The 17,784-nt window shown below is 38.3% G+C and overlaps 1 pseudogene; it reads left to right on the top strand.

Annotated features, from left to right (window-relative positions):
* Window positions 1-15,992: 15,992 nt before the first annotated feature.
* LOC101604884 lies at window positions 15,993-16,324 on the top strand (annotated as a pseudogene).
* The last annotated feature ends 1,460 nt before the right edge of the window (window positions 16,325-17,784 follow it).

The following is a 17,784-nucleotide window of genomic DNA, read 5'->3' as shown; positions in this document are numbered from 1 at the left end:
TTGGGGAGATGCTAGGAAAATTCTTCTTGGCACTCAAGTGAAGCAGCCACAGGTGGCCCTTTAGAGAAGATTCTGCTGATTTGGTAGTCTGGCAGCCACAGACCCTCCATAAACATACTCTCTGGAAACTCAGAGCAACTGTCACATGACTATATACTGACACTTGGCCAGCAGAATACTGATAGACTATAGTGAAGAAACTGAATAGCACCACCTATGATTCAGTAATGTGGAAACCCAGTCAGAGCCAGCATCTGCAAGGGAACATAACAGAAGTTTCCAAGTAGCATGCCCAGTATGGGGGAAGACTGCCCAGGGCCAGTATTTGCAACCCAACACTTGAAATCGAACAGCATCTGTGACCCAACCACACAATGGATCACGGGTGACCCAGACATCTGTGAGTCCAGAAAGGAATGCTAGCAGCCAAGAATGGAAGCAGCAGGCAGGACAGAATGCGTTCAGAATGTACACCCTCATCCACAGTATTCCTCCTGACTCAATGCCCAGCATCAATTTGGCAAGCCAATGCTATTCTTATCTCTTGCCTCTTTCTTTCCTTTTCTCTACTCTCTCTCTCTCTCTCTCTCTCTCTCTCTCTCTCTCTCTCTCTCTCTCTCTTTTCTTTTTCATGTTCTTCTTGACAGGTTTTCCCAGTGAACGTAGTCTGGCTTGCTTTTTCAAGTCTCTGTGTCCCTACCTCCTGAGAGCTGGATCATTTTTGTGTTCTCTAATTGTATTTCTTTACCTTTGACCAAAACTATCTCAAGCCCTCTTTTCCCTAGAGTTCCCTCTTTAACTTACCTTTCCTTCTTTTTTCTATCAACTCAGTGCTAACCACTAGACTTATTCTGTTTTCCTTTGCACTCAAACCCACAGCAGCCAACATAATACTGAAGATATAGCACATCAGTGCTCATTTACTTCCTAAGGGATAAGAGTTTACAGAGCAATTTAAAATATTTTTATTTATTTACATGAGAAAGACAGAGAGGGAGAGAGAGACAGAGACAGAGTATGTGCCAGGACCTTTTGCCACTGCAAACAAACTCAACACATCTGCTACTTTGTGTTTCTGGCTTATGTGGGTACTGAGGAATCAAACCTAGGCCAGATAGCTTTGAAAGAAAGTACCTTTAATTACTGAATCATCTCCCCAGCCCAAGTGATTATTTTATATTTAACTATTATTATAACTCTCTGCAATAACCTGATAAACTCATTGGTTCATCAAAACTGATTTTGGTGCAATTGTGCTTTGGTCTGTTGTCTGAGCCCTACCTAAGGTTAATACATGTATGTTCGTGTTCCAGGGGAAAAGTTTCACGTGGCACAAAGCTATTTATATTTGTGGAAATAAATCACTGTCACTAACCAAAAACTAACAATAAATAAAAGCACTCACTCTTTCTTATGACTTCACTTGGTATTATAAAGTCTTGTCTTCCTTATAGGACCTGAAAGAAAAATAAAAGACCACTTGTGAATTTCCGAGATAGACAGAGTGATCTGGAATCATCCACTATGAAACAATATATAATTAAATGACAATTTATTTTCTCATCAACATCCATTCTTATCAGCATCCATTTCTTTCTTCCTACTTCACTGTCAGATCAAACAAGGATATATAGTGAGTGACTAATTTGTGCAGGATTCTGAGCACATTTAGATGCTGTAAAGTTGAAGATATGAAAGCTATCTGAAAGTCCCCCCAGCTGGATTCTATAGTTGGGGAACAGAGCTGAGTGTTTCTCAACACATTGGGGCAAAAGCCCTCATTTTTATTAAAATGTAGAGAGCTATGAAAGTCTGAAGGATGGACACAACAAACCAAGCACACAGTACCTCACTCTGCAATCCCAGAAGCCCTATTTATTTTCATCATGATGTGTTTGACTTGTTTGATTATTATTATTTTTTTGTTTAGAAACCACATCTAGAAGCCAACCAGTACCTACAAGCTTTGACCCTGCATTTATCATTGCTCAAAGTCAAGGGAAGGAATCTCATGGCTTTTGTGTTCTTTGTAAAATTGTATCTAGCATTTTACTACTATTGTAGAATCAACTGCACTGAATAGAAGCTATTAAGAAATGCCTACCTGTATATTATTAAAAAGTGGGATTCATGCCCTAGATTCACAATAAATGTGCATTGAATTTAAAAAAGAATGGCTCAAAGGTATTTTCGACTAACAGTGATGAAGACAAGGTAGAAGAATTGGTATATTCAGACAATGACAAAGATAACTAAGAAAGTCTGAGATGAACATTTGTAATCTGTTGGATATACTATCCAATAGAAAGGACCAAGCTACAAACTACAGGCATACAATAATCTGTATATCATGCTAAAGATGTAGAAAATATTTTTAATAAAACCTTAACAGAGCATTTCCAAATTCTAGGTGTAGTGACTTGAATGTAAAATGTGCCCCATAGTGTCATGTGTCTGTGATTAAACCTTGTAGTTTACATACAGCTGATGGGCCAGGAGTGTGCTGCCTGGAGTAGGCTTTGGGATTTTATAGTCCAGCTCCACCTGACAGTCCCAGAGAGCTCACCCTCGCTACTCCCTCCCTGCTGCTATAAAGATGTGATATCTGGCTGTCAACTCTGCCCATATTTTCTCCACCATTATGAAACTTCCCCTTAAAACTTTATACCAGAAAGAAACCTATTCCTTCCATAAGCTGCCTCTGGTTGGGGAAGGAGAAGGTAACTGCTACACTAGAGAAAGAGTCCATTACCAGGTACAGGGTCCATTTAGAATACCAAACAGACAAGACTGGAAAAGAACTTCTCCTTGTCTAGTGTAGTGAAAACATTTTAAATATGCATAAAAAGTATACTGAAAGTTGCAAGAGTGTAGCAAGCCACATGTAAAGACAGGCATGCCATGAGTTACAAATTGGACCTCATAAAACTAAGAAGCTTATGCACATAAAAGAAACAGTAAATTAAACAAAGAGGCAGCCTACAGAATGAGAGAAAATCTTTGCCAGCTATACTTTTGGCAGAGGATTAATATCTAGAATATATAAAGAAGTCAAAACACTAAATAAGAAATCAAACAAGCCAATCAATGGGCTAATGACAAAGCAGACAAATATAAACGAAATATAAATGACAATATGAAGAAACGTTTAACCTCACTAGCCATGAGAGAAATGCAAATCAAAACCACATTGTGATCCTACCTCACATGTCATTAAAAACGTAAGTAACAATAAATGCCAGCAAGATGTGAGCCAATGGGAACCCATACTAGTGGGACTATAAGCTAGTCCAGAGAATATAGAATTTTCTTTAAAAAAAATAAAAAACTAAAAGTGTATCAGCTAGCACTGGCAGGTGGGCTGGAGTATAAAATCCCAAGTCTACCCCCAGTGACACACCTCCTCCAAGATGAACCACTAAAAGGCTCCAACAGTTGGAGAATGAGGAGGAGGCTTAATCACAAGTGCCTGAGGCTTATGGGACAGTTTACATGCAAATCACTACATTATGCTGAGGACTCTAAATCAATATGTCACAGAGACATTTGCATATCAATGTTTACTGCAGTACTATTCATATCACAAAGTTAGTCAACCAACCTAGGTGTCCAACAACAAAAGGAAAGGATAAAAATGTGGCATATATGCACAATGGACTTTTCTGGCCGTAAAGTTCAACACGAAGTTCAAAACTCTGTGGTTTTATTGCCTGAGCAATTGGGGCTGTATTCAGAAAGTCTTTGCCAAGACCAATATGTTGAAGGGGTTCCCCTACTTTTTCTTCTAGCAATTTCAGGGTTTCAAGTCTGATGTTAAGGTCTTTAATCCATTTGGACTTAATTCTTGTGCATGGCTAGAGAGAAGAATCTATTTTTATCCTTCTGCAGATATATATCCAGTTTTCCCAACACCAATTGCTGAAGAGGCTGTCTTTCTCCAATGAGTATCTTTGGCATTTTTATCAAATATCAGGTGGCTATAGCTACTTGGGCTTACATTGGGGTCCTCTATTCTGTTCCACTGATCTACATGTCTGTTTTTGTGCCAGTACCATGCTGTTTTTGTTACTATGGCTCTGTAGTATAGGTTAAAATCAGGTATGGTGATACCACCAGCCTTATTTTTGTTGCTCAGTATTATTTTAGATCTTCGAGGTTTTTTGTGATTCCAAATGAATTTTTGGATTGTTTTTTCAATTTCCACGAAGAGTGCCTTTGGAATTTTGATAGGGATTGCATTAAATGTGTAGATTGCTTTAGGTAAGATTGCCATTTTCACAATATTGATTCTTCCAATCCTGGAACAAGGGATGTTTCTCCACTTTCTAGTGTCTTCTGCAATTTCTCGATTGACTCTTTTAAAGTTCTCATTGTAGAGATTCTTTACGTCCTTGGTTAGGTTTATTCCAAGGAACTTTATTTTTTTTTTTGATGCAATTGTGAATGGGAGTGATTTTCTGATTTCATCCTCTGTGTGTTTGTTGTTAGCATATAGAAAGGCTACTGATTTCTGTGTATTTATTTTGAATCCTGCTACATGGCTATAGGTTTTTATCAGCTCTAAAAGTTTGCTAGTAGAATCTTTAGGGTCCTTTATGTATAGAATCACATCATCTGCAAATAATGATAACTTGGTCTCTTCCTTTCCAATTTGTATCCCTTTTATGTGTGTTTCTTGCCTTATTGCTCTGGCTAAGAAGTCCAAAACTATATTAAATAAAAGTGGGGACAGTGAACACCCTTGACTTGTCCCTGATTTTAGTGAACAAGCTTCCAGTTTTTCCCCATTTAGTAATATGTTGGATGTAGGCTTGTCATAAATAGCTTTTATTATATTGAGATATGTTCCTTCTATTCCCAGTCTCTGTAGGACTTTTATCATAAAGGGATATTGGATTTGTCAAATGCTTTCTCTGCGTCTAATGAGATGATCATGTGATTTTTGTCCTTCAACTCATTTATATAATGTATTACATTTATAGATTTGCATATATTGAACCATCCCTGCATCTCTGGGATAAAGCGTACTTGGTCAGGGTGAATGATCTTTTTGATATACTCTTGTATTCTGTTTGCCAATATTTTGTTGAGAATTTTTGCATCTATGTTCATGAGGGAGATTGGTCTGTACTTTTCTTTTTTTGTTCTATCTTTGCCTGGTTTTGGTATCAGGGTGATGCTGGCCTCATAGAAGGAGTTTGGTAGAAATCCTTCTTTTTCTATTTACTGGAAAAGCTTAAGAAGCAATGGTGTTAGCTCTTCCTTAAAGGTCTGGTAAAATTCAGCAGTGAATCCATCTGGGCCTGGGATTTTTTTAGTTGGGAGATTATTGATAACCATTTGGATCTCCATGTTTGTTATAGTTCTATTTAAGTGATTAATCTCATTTTGATTTAATTTAGGTAGGTCATATAAATCAAGGAAATCATCCATTTCTTTCAGATTTTCATACTTTGTGGAGTATATGTTTTTATAGTATGTCCCTATGATTTTTTGAATTTCTCTGGAATCTGTTGTGATATTACGTTTTTCATCTCTGATTTTATTAATTTGGGTCTCTTCTCTCTTTCTTTTGGTCAGATTTGTTAAAGGTTTATCAATCTTGTTTATCCTTTCAAAGTACCAACTCTTTGTTTCATTAATTCTTTGGATTTTTTTTTTTGTTTTTATTTCATTAATTTGTGCCCTAATCTTTATTATTTCTTCCCGTCTACTGATTTTTGGTTTGTCTTGTTCTTCTTTTTCCAAGGCTTTAAGGTGAAGCATTAGGTCATTTACTTGCGACCTTTCTAATTTCTTAACATAGGCACTTAAGGCTATAAATTTACCTCTTAGAACTGCCTTCATTGTCCCAAAGATTTTTTTATGTTGTGTTCTCACTATCGTTTGACTCTATAAATTTTTTGATTTCCTTCTTGATTTCTTCATTGACCCACTCATCATTTAGTAGTGTATTGTTTAGTTTCCATGATTTTGTGTATGCTCTATAGCCTTTCTTGCTACTGATTTGTAGTTTAATTCCATTGTGGTCAGATAGAATGCAAGGAATTTCAATTTTCCTGAATTTGTTAAGATTTGCTTTGTGTCCTAATATATGGTCTATTTTAGAAATGTTCCATGTGCTGCTGGAAAGAATGTATATTCTGCAGCCTTTGGATGAAATGTCCTGTGTATATCTGTTAGGCCCATTTCTTCTATGACCTCATTTAGTCCAGATGCCTCTCTGTTTATTTTTTCCCGGGATGACCTGTCAATTGATCAGAGTGGGGTGTTAAAGTCACCCACCACCACTGTGTTTGGTGTTATTTGTGACCTTAGTTGTAATAGTGTTTGTTTGACGAATTTGGGAGCCCCCATGTTAGGTGCATATATGTTTAGGATTGTAATGTCCTCCTGTTGGAGTGTGCCCTTAATCAATATAAAGTGACCTTCTTTATCTTTCTTGAGTAACACTGGACCAAAGTCTACCTTGTCAGATGTTATGATAGCAACCCCTGCTTGTTTTCTAGGCCCATTTGCTTGAAACACCATTTTCTAACCTTTCACCCTAAGATAATGCCTATCCTTTGTAGAAAGGTGAATTTCTTGGAGACAACAAATTGTAGGATCCTGCTTTTTAACCCAGTCTGCAAACCTATGTCTTTTCGTTGTGGCATTAAGGCCGTTGATATTTAGAGATATTATTGAAAGGTGTGTTTTTATGTTTGCCATTTTTTTGTGTGTGTGTGGTTCCAGTTCTACCTGTGCTCTCTTCTGTTAACTAGTATTTGAGTACTGCTTGTTTTTTCTATGTTTGTTATATGTGTGCTTTTCCTTTTCTTCAGCATGGAGGATTCTTTCAAGTACTTTCTGTAGAGCTGGTTTTGTCTACTCCTTTAACCTGCTTTTGTCATGGAATGTCTTTATTTCTCTGTCTGTCTGAATGGATAGTGTTTCAGGATAAAGTAACCTTGGTTGACAGTTGTTATCTTTCAGAACTTGGTATATAGCACTCCAAGACCTCTGGCTTTTAAAGTTTGTGTTGAATAATCTGCTGTAATCCTGATGGGCTTGCCTTTGTAGGTAACTTAATTTTTCTCTCTAACTGATTTTAATATTTTTTCTTTGGTTTGTGTGTTTGGAAGTTTGATTATAATATGGCAAGGAGAGGTTCTTTCCAGGTTTTGTCTGGCTGGGGTTCTAAAGGCTTCCTGTATCTGCATTGGCACTTCTTTCCCAATTTGGGGGAAATTTTCTTCTATGATTTTGTTGAAGATGCCTACTATGCCTTTGGAGTGGAATTCTCCTTCTACTATGCCCTGAATTCTTATATTTGATCTTTTCATAGTGTCCTGAATATCTTGAAATTCCCCCACATACTTTTCTATAAGTTTGTCTTTCTCTTTGTTGGACTGTATTAGATCTGCCACCTGTTCTTCTAGCTTAGATATTCTGTCCTCTCCTTCATCCATTCTACTGGTGAGATTTTCTATAGGGTTTTTTTTTTTTATTATTTCATTAACTGTGTTCTTCATTGCTAATAATTCTGACTTGTTTTTCTTTATTATTTTGATTTCCTTATTCATGTCTTTTATTGCCTTCTTTATTTCATTAAATTTGTGTCCTGCATCTTCTTTGATATCCTCTTTGATTCCTTTGATTTTCTCTTTGGTTTATTCTTTGATTACTTTGATTTGTTCTTTGACCTCTTTGAACATATTTACAATCATTCCTTTGAAATCTTTCTCAGGCATTTCCTCTAACTCGTTCTCACTGGAGGTTATTTCTGATGCATTAATGCTTTTAGGTGGATTTACATCGTCTTGCTTTTTAGTGTTTCTTGTGTTATAATGTATATATTTTTGCATCTTGGATTAAGTTAATGCTTGGATTTTCTAGCTAGCTGGGTATTCTTCGCTCTACCAATTGATTTGATGTTATAGATTTTCAGGGTAGGAGCTTAAGGTGTTAGTTGTGGCTCTTAAGACTCTGAGAGTATCTACAAAGGTGTTCCTAGGGTTTGAGTTTCCCTGCTATGGGAGTATTCAAGTAGGCTGAGTGGAATAAAATACAGGTAGATTCTAAAAGTTAACTAAACACTGTACACATTCTATCAAAAACAGCCCCAAGTATGTATGCAAGAGTAGTTATTATAACAACCAGATCCTCTATCAACAAAGAGGTTATGATTTCTGGTCTGTTGATGGATCCAAGTCAGCTTGTGACCAAGTGAGACCCTTCCCTGCTGCAATCCCAGTTACCTTGGATGATTTTGGCCTCAGTCAAATTGCTGCCTGGGTCGTCAGGCTGCTGTTCTTATTTCTGGAGCTGGGCACTGGCTTTTCCTGCAGGACAAACCAAGCCTGGCAACTGTGGCCCTGGAAATCAGCATACCTGCTTCTGGAACTGCTGCTGCGAAAGCTGCCTCTGCTGGGTCTGTCGCTGCTGCTGCTGATGCTGCTGCTGCTGGGTCCACTGCTGCTGCTGCCTCTGCTGCTGCTGTAGCTGCCACTGCCGGAGCCACTGCCGCTACTGGATCTGCTGCTGCTGGGGCTGCTGTTTCGGTGCCGGAGCCACTGATGTTGTTGCCGGACTCTGTTCCTGCTTGGGTCCCGCTGTCGGCTTAAGTTGGCGTGGCCAGGTCCCAGACAGCTGCTCTTTTTGCTGGAGCTTTGCACAGGCAGTGGGGGGAGGGGAGAGAGCTGGAGCTACTCTGGTTCTCTTGCTGCTCCACGCGTTCTTCTACCTCACGGTCTGCTCCTCCATTGTTCACTGCTGCTCTCCCTTCACGTTTCTTGAGTTGCGGAGAGCTCTGGTGTGAGTGGAACCTTCCGGCACCTGGTTTTTCCTGTGGCTCAAGCCAAGCCTGACAGCTTTCTGGTGCACCACCGCCACTGCTGCAGACACTGCAGTTGGTGGAGCTGCTGGGGCCCCTTTTGCCAGCCTGTATGGGCTCTGGATGCTCTGGATCTCTTCTACTTTTCTGCTGCAGCTTCAATTTCCTATACACCTCACTTTTTAGTAAAAGTGTGTATTTTGTTGTTTTTTTTTTTGTCTCCCCCGACCCCCAGGCTGCTTTGGCATGGTACCTACACCACCATCTTAAATGGAAGTCCACAATGATCATATTTTTCAATACTTACCCTTTTGTCTTCCTGTTGTTATTCTAGTGAGATGTTATAAATTGATGAGGTTCTCTTCATAATAATTTTCTGAATTCAGTTGTATAAGGGTAGCTGCTTCACACAAAGATGCATCAAGTCTAATGTCAGTTCCTCTGATAATGATGATGATGATAACTATGATGATCTTTTAATAGTTCTGCAGAATGATCTAAATTTTATCACAGGAATTCATTTGTTTTCTTTTTTCAGTACTGGTTACTCTATTATATAAGTCTCTCTCTCCCTTCCCTCCTTCCTTCTTATCTCCCACCTTTTGATGGAATCCACCTTACAAAAGCATAAAAATAGTCCTTAGGGGATGTTTACCCATCTGATGATGTCTAGTCTACATATGTCCTTGATTTATTATTTGTCTGGAGATACAATTCTAAGTTGTTAAACATTTACTTTTTATTTTGAAAGTAATTTTTCATTCCATACACCTTTCTAAATAATTACTAAAATATTCATGCCATTCTTGTCCCTTGGGTGTGTTACCTACCTCCTCTTCTTATCCCTCCATACTGCTGAGATCCCACCTCGATGCTTACAAAACTTCTTCAGTAGGTTAGATGAAATGTGTTACTTCATCATTCATTAATATCTTGGAGAATTTAAAGGCTAAGTGCTGCTTTCTGAATTCTTTTTTACATGCTGAGGCAAGGTAATCTGTAAACACTAATATCTTCACCAAGCTGAGAAATCCATGCAGTTGAATTAGATCCATTTGTCAAATAGATGGGATCCTGCTTCCACTTATTCCATTTATCAAATCAGACAGTGCCTGCTTACACGTGATTGCGACTTCACATTCATCTACTTCGCACCAAAGAGAAAAGTAGGTGGTTTGGGGTAAATGCCAGAAAAAACACCTTCTAAAAACAGATTTCTATTGTATTATGCCAAAATGTAATGTATTCAGAAACAATGACTAAATGTAAGATGAGAAACTGTTACTGATATTACCTATACATTAGTGGTAACTTATTTCATAAGTTAAAATGTGTTTTGAGATTTAGAAATTTGTAATAAAGTGAAATTTATACTAATATGCATGTTTTTCCAACTAATTTTAAATAGGATAAGTGTGTCAACACATGAAGAAAATAGAGCACTTAAGCAGGGGTAATTAAAAATCACAGTGCCCAAATGAGTCAGAAATACAAAACACAGCTCTTACCCAGTTATACCTACACTTTTCTTCCTAGCCCACTTTACATCCATTTTGTCCACGTCCCACTTTGGACTACATATTAGCTACATTGTTATTGCTAAAACTAAATAGATGCCAAAAATCTCTTCAAGCTGGGCAGAAGGGCTTGTATCCTTTTAGAGTTCCAGGTTCCCATTCATTATGGAGGGGAAGGCAAGGCGGCAGGCGCTTGAAGCAGAGCTGGTCCCACTCAGCACAGTGAGGGGCGTGGAGCGTGGGAATGCACTGCTCAGCCAGCTCTCTGCTTTTGTATCATCCAGAACTCCAATTCATGAATTGGTGCCACCTACAATTCAACTGGTGCTTCCCACATCAGTAAGTTAATGAATATAATCCCTCCAAACATGCCCAGAGGATAACCCAATCTTGATAACCTCCTACAAATGATTCTAGGACTTGTCAAGTTGAAAATCAATAAAGTCCATCACAAGTCTACCTTTTGTCAACTTGACACCCAAACAGCTTCAAGCCCCTGGTGCAATGTCTTCCCTACCTTGATAGACTGCAGCCTGGAACTGTAAGCAGAAACAAACCCTTCTGTGGTGTTTTGAATATAATCTCTGCATAGCCTCAGGTGTTTGTGATTAAGTTTCCTACTACTTAGTCCCCACCTAGCAAAACATTTAGGAGGTGTAGCTCTTCTTGAGGAAGTGTGTCGGGGAGGGGGGGGGGACTTGATGGAGGAGTCTAATTGTGTCCAGAATCAGCTCTGCTTGCTGGGCTGGCTGTTGTCTCTCTGCTGTGGATGGCTGATGAAGTGAGCCAGCTTCTTCCACCACAATGAAGCTTTCCCTGGTAACTACAAGCTTCCAATGAACTCTTTCCTCACATAAGCTGCCTCTGGTGGAGTGTTTGTCCAGCAACTAAAATGTAACTGCAACACCTTCCTCTCTAAACTGATTTTTATTAACTTCTTTTTGTCCCACCAATGAGAAGATGATTAACACACCTCCTGCTTATATTATGCTGAAAGTTTCTTGGGAGTAGGTGTTATTCCTTGTTAATATTTTCTCCATTGCCCAGGAAGAGTCTGTTAGAGCAGATTGCTGAGTTCAGGAGGCTATCAGCCCTGAAGCTAACTGTGAAGCTGGAAAGTGGCTTGAAGTAGTAAACACAGAAAGAAACAAGATAATAATGAATATAAAGTAAAGAGAAGGAAAGGACTTTAACATATTTATATGAATAGTTTAGAAGATGGAGTTGCCATTGCCTGAAATTAGAACATGCAGCCAGGAAAATGGATCAGGAGAAAATCACCTTCCAGGGTTGTGGGAAGACAGGTGGATGGAAGTCTCGGGGAGAATATGAGCTTGGGTACATTTTTGTTTTAGAAGATGACACCAAAAGACAGGCTGGGACTTTAGTGGAAAACAGTTTACTGTGAGTCATCTAAGAGTAAGAGAATGAGTCTGGGCATCAATGAAAAGAAACAATGGGAAGAAGAAAGACAAGAAGAGTCTCCATCTCAAGAGGTCAGTGAAAGATGGTCAGTGATTGAGGGGGGAAAGTGTAGGAAGAAGGGATAATGCATAAAATTATCCCATCAGGACTTGTGATTATTAATTCACTGGGTGTCATTGGGGAAGACATCCAAATGAAGAGAACTAAAGAAGCATGGGGAAGATGATGGGTTTTGAGGGTTTGATGATAGAAGGAAGAACCAACATGAAAAAAATCAACCCAAATTTCTTCCCCAAATCCTATACTATGCATCTAGAATGTTCCTCAAAGGCCTATGTAGTAGTCAGAGCACACTATTGTGAAGCCTGTGGGGAGTTATGGGAGGTCTTTAGGTCATGGGCAAGATTCTCTTATATAGAAATAGTGGAGATCCTTGGCTATGTGGTAACTGATTTATTTACTTTTTTCACAATATGCACTTACCATGATGCCACAAGCCTAAAGCAACAGGACCAACTGATCATGGACTGAAACTTCCAAAATCCCTTTATGGTTTTACATCACAATCTTCCCCTGTCTTGTTTTGGCAGACAGTCATTGGCAGCATAAGCAACCAGGATACATATTTCTGTGACACGATTCCTCTATCCAGACATACATATGCTCTTTCCAGTTCGTAGTTACCATTTTAGGGAAGGAGTGCTAGCAAATCTACAAAATCAATTCAGCAGCTTAAGGTTTTGGGGTTTTTATTCCCATTACAAAACAGAAAATGTGGGGTTGGAAATATGGCTTAGCAGTTAGTGTGCTTGCCTGCAAAGCCTAGTAACCCAGGCTCCATTCCTCAGAACCCACATAAGCCAGATACACAAGGTGGTACATGCATCTGAAGTTGATTTGTAGTGGCTAGAGGCCCTAGCACACCCATTATCTCCTCTCTCTCATGAATAAATACATAAATAAATAAAAACATTTTAAAAAGAGAAAATAGAATATGTCCACCAAAGAAAACATTACTAACATGAGGAAGAGCATCCATAATTTCCATTCAAGAGAGAAAATAAGGGCTGATGACATGGCACAGCAGTTACAGTGCTTGGCTGCAAAGCCTAATGACCAGTGTTTGATGTTTGGTTCCCCAGTACCCATGTTAGGCTGGATGCACAAAGTAATGCATGTGGAGTTTGTTTACAGTGGCTAGTGGCTCTGATATGCCCATATTCTCTCCCTCTCTCTCTCTCTCTCTCTCTCTCTCTCTCTCTCTCTCTCTCTCTCTCTCTCTGTCTCTCTCCATCTCTCTGTCTCTAATAAATAAAAATAAATCTTAAAAAATTAGAATGGTTGCAAGTAAACAACTTTATGCTTCACCGTAAGACCTTGGATAAAGAAGAACAAGGCAAACCAAAAATTAGTAGATGGGAAGAAATAATAAAGATTAGGGCAGCTATTGATGAAATATAGATAAGAAAATACAAAGAATGAGTGAACAAAGAGTTGATTCTTTGAAAGGTTAAACAAGAGAGATAAACCCTTAGCAGATATGAGCAAAGGAAAAAGTGATGAGATGCAAATCAATGAAATTATAAATTAAAAAGGCACCATTACAACAGATAACAAAGAAATTCAGAAAATCATGAAGACATACATTAAGAACATATACTCCACTAAGTTTGAAAATATGAAAGAAATGGTTATTTCCTTGATTTATATGACCTACCAAAATTAAATCAAGATGATATAAACCATTTAAATAGACCTATAACAAGCATGGGGATCAAAACAGTTATAAAAAAAAAAAAAAAAAGTACTTCCAACTAAAAAAAGTCCAGGGCCAGATGGATTCTCAGGTGAATTTTACCAGATCTTCACAGAAAAACTAACAGCAATGCTTCTCAAACTTTTCTATGAAATAGAAAAGGAAGTAATGCTACCAAACTCCTTCTATGAAGCCAGCATTACCCTGGTAACTCCCTGATAACAAAACCTAACAAAAACAGAATGAAAAAAATTACAGATCAAATGGCCTCATGAACATAGATGCAAAAATTCTCAAAAAAATACTGCAAACAGAACAAAGAATATATCAAAAATCTCATTCAACTCAACCAAATAGGCTTTATCCCAGAGATGTAGATCAATACACTACACTACATAAATGGGCTGAAAAACAAAAGTCACATAATCATCTTTTTAATATATTTTATTTTTATTTATTTATTTCTTGATTTGACAGAGAAAGAGGGAGGGAGAGAGAGAGAGAGAGAATGGATGTTTCAGGGCTCTCAGCCACTGTAAATGGACTCTAGATGTGTGCACCCCCTTGTGCATCTGGCTTATATGGGTTCTGGGGAATCAAACCTGGATCCTTTGGCTTTGCAGGCAAATACCTTAACTGCAAAGCCATCCCTCCAGCCCTGATCATCTTTATAGATGCAGAAAAGACCTTTGAAATAATCCAATATTCTTTCATGGTAAAAGCCCTACAGAAGCAGAATAGAAGGAACATATCTCAACATAATAAAGGCTATTTATGACAAACCTACAGCTAACATAGTACTAAATGGGGAAAAACTTGAAGCTTTTCCACTAAAATCAGGAACAAGACTAGGGTGTCCACTGTTCCCCCCTTATTTAATATAGTACTGGTAGTCTTAGTTATAGCAATAAGACAAGAGACACTTATAAAAGGGATACAAATTGGAAAAGAAGAGATCAAATTATCATTATTTGCAGATAATATGATTCTACACATAAAGAACCCTAAAGACTACCTGCAAACATTTAGAGCTTATAAACACTTATAGCAATGTAGCAGTATACAGAATAAACATACAGAAATCAGTAGCTTTCCTATATACTAACAACAATCATGCTGAGGATGAAATTGGAGAATCACTCCCATTTACAATTGCCTCAAAGGAAAAAAAATGTATCATGGAATAAACCTAACCAAGGAAGTAAAGGATCTCTACAATAAAAACTTTAAAACATTCAAGAAATAAATTGCAGAGGACACTAAGAAATGGAAAGACATCCCATGATCTTGAATTAGAAGAATTAATATTGTGTAAATGTCAATATTACCAAAAGCACTCTACACGGTTAATGCAATCCCCATCAAAATTCCAATGTAATTCTCCATAGATATAGAAACCACAATCCTATAATTCTTTTGGAAACACACAAAAAAAGGAATAGCCAAAACAATTTTGAGCAACAAAAATAAGGCTGGGAGTATCATACCTAATTTTAAGCTATATTATAGAGCCATAGTAACAAAAACAACATGGTACGGGCACAAAAACAGGCATGTAGATCAATGGAACAGAGTAGAGTACCAAGATATAAGTCTGCACAGATACAGCAATCTGAGTTTTTAAAGAAAAATGTCAAAAACATTCATTGGTGAAAAGATAGCCTCTTTAACATATCGTGCAGGGAAAACTGGATATCTATATGTAGAAGGATGAAAAATAGATTTTTATCTCACTGAATTATGAGAATCAAATCTGAATGGATCAAATATCTTAGTATCGGACCTGAAACTCTGAAATGGCTAGAAGGAAAAGCATGGGAAACCCTTCAACATATTGGCATAGGCAGTGACTTTCTGAATATAACCTCAGAAAATAAATTGCTCAGAAAATAAAACCACTAATCAACAACTGGGACCTAATGAAATTACAAGGCTTTTGTACAGCAAAGTACACTGTGAATAGAGCAAAGAGACAACCTACAGAATGGGAGAAAATCCTTGCCAAGTATACATCTGACAGAGGATGAATATTCAGGATATAAAAAGAACTCAAAAAACTAAAAGAAATCAACCGAATTAAGAAATGGGCTATGGAACTATTCAAAGAATTCTCAAAAGAAGAAATATAGATGGCTTATAATCATCTAAGAAAATGTTCTGCATCCTTAGCTATCAGGGAAATGAACATTTAAAACTACTTTGAGATTCAGTCTCACTCCTGTCAAAATGGCTATCACCAAGAAAAAAAAAAAAAAGACAATAAATGCTGGTGAGGATGCGGAGAAAGAGGAACCCTTCTACAATGTTGGTGGAAATGCAACTGGTATGCCATTGTGGAAATAAGCATAGATATTACTGAGACAGCTAAATAGTTTTAGCACTTTCTTCAGCTGCCGCCAAGGTCCTCAGTTCTTCCTAGGAAGCTGAGGCCGCGTTGGGGTGAGGCCTTCTCTTCCTCTGGTGACCAGCAGTCCGCACGATGGCCTCCATCTCCAAGCTCTCCTTCATCTACTGGGCCCTCATCCCGCACCGCGATGAAGTGACCCTCACAGAGGATAAGGTCAATGTCCTCCTGAAAGCAGCCAGTGTGCACGTGGAACCATTTCAGTCTGGCTTGTTTGCAAAGGCCCCGGCCACCGTCAACATCAGGAGCCTCATCTGCAGCGTCCGGGCTGGGGGCGCTCCTGTGGATGGCACTATGCCCGCAGGAAGCCCTGCCCCCGCCGCCACTGCCCCAGCTGAGAAGAAAGTGGAAGCAAAGAAAGAATGGAGGAGTCTGATGACAACAAGGGCTTTGGTTTTTTTGACTAAACCTCTTGTAACACACCCAATAAAAATAACTGTTGTCATTTTTAAAAATGGATTTACGATATAACCAAGCTATATCCCTGCTAGGCATATATACTAAGGAATCATCTCATTTTCTCAGACATATTTGCACATCCATGGCTATTGCCACTTTATTCATAATAGCTAGGAAATGCAACCAATGTAAATGTCCCTCAACAGATGAATGGAAAATGAACATGTGGTAATGCAATGGAGTTCTATTGAACAGTTAAAAAATCATAATAAAATTATGACATTTTCAGGGAAATGGATGAATCTGTAAAGGATTATATTAAATGAGGCAACCCAAGCCCAGAAAGCCAAACACTACATGTTCTTTCTCATATGTGGATCCTAATTGCAAATGTTTAGACTTGTCTTTGAGTTGGAGTAAGAATTGAAAATAGCATCCAGTAAGCTAGAAAGGGGCTACAAGAGTGGGGGAAGAGTGAAGGACTTAAGGATGGTAATATGTATATGTATGTATATATATATGTATATGGTAATATGTATATGTATATGTATGTGTATGTATGTGTATATATATATATATATATATATATATATATATATATACACACACACACACATACATACACACACATACATACAGATTACTAGGGGAAGAATGGCCTAAGTGAGATGAGGGTAAGAGATCGAATAAAGGAAGGACTGGGAAACAATCAAATTTTAAGAGGGTATGGATATGCTGTATATAAACCTCTTTTTTTGGACAATGGCACACCCAGAAGTCATAGATTGTTGCTAGAAAAATTTAAGTGCCAGGGATGGGATACATTCCAGTGAATTGAAGTCCCTGATACCTCTAAAATATTACATTCTCTTGCCAAGGCTCCCGGTTTCCCACCATAAATAGGTAGCAAGACCCTATTGAGGAACACTACACATGCTCTTTGGCTGTAAGGTCATTGAGAAATCAAGATGGAGGTGAGCTGAAAACCACCTCTCTGTAGACCAGCTGACAGAAAGCTGGAAAAAGCTGTGCTGTCTACAGCCCTATGAGAAAAATAAGTCATCAGTGGAGATACATAACAGTGGATACTGCAAGCCTTAAGTTTGGCTAGCCAGGCCAAATGACCAAACAGGTACAATAGTGGCATATATGTTACAGGAGAAACTAAGTATTCACTAATTGGACTGAATTCTTGTCCCACAGGAGGGAATACATGTCTGGTACTAAAAACCTATGATGAGGGATGTCATGAAAACTAGGGGTATAACGCCTGCTGATGTATGGCTAAATGTACGTTAATGCTCACCAAACAGCCTGGTAAGCTCTTCTCTTAATGTTCACATCCACATATCAATGCCACTCTCATATTTGGTTAGAAAAGCTTCTCTTTTCTGATGGTGGTGACCTCTAGGATGACTCAAAGGCACTATAATATTGAGAAGAAATGACAGAGGAATGTTCAGCACTG

This window comes from Jaculus jaculus, chromosome 15, assembly GCF_020740685.1.
Source record: "Jaculus jaculus isolate mJacJac1 chromosome 15, mJacJac1.mat.Y.cur, whole genome shotgun sequence".
NCBI lineage: Eukaryota > Metazoa > Chordata > Mammalia > Rodentia > Dipodidae > Jaculus > Jaculus jaculus.
The sequence above is the reverse complement of the archived record's forward strand: the minus strand, read 5'-3'. Positions and strand labels throughout refer to the sequence as shown.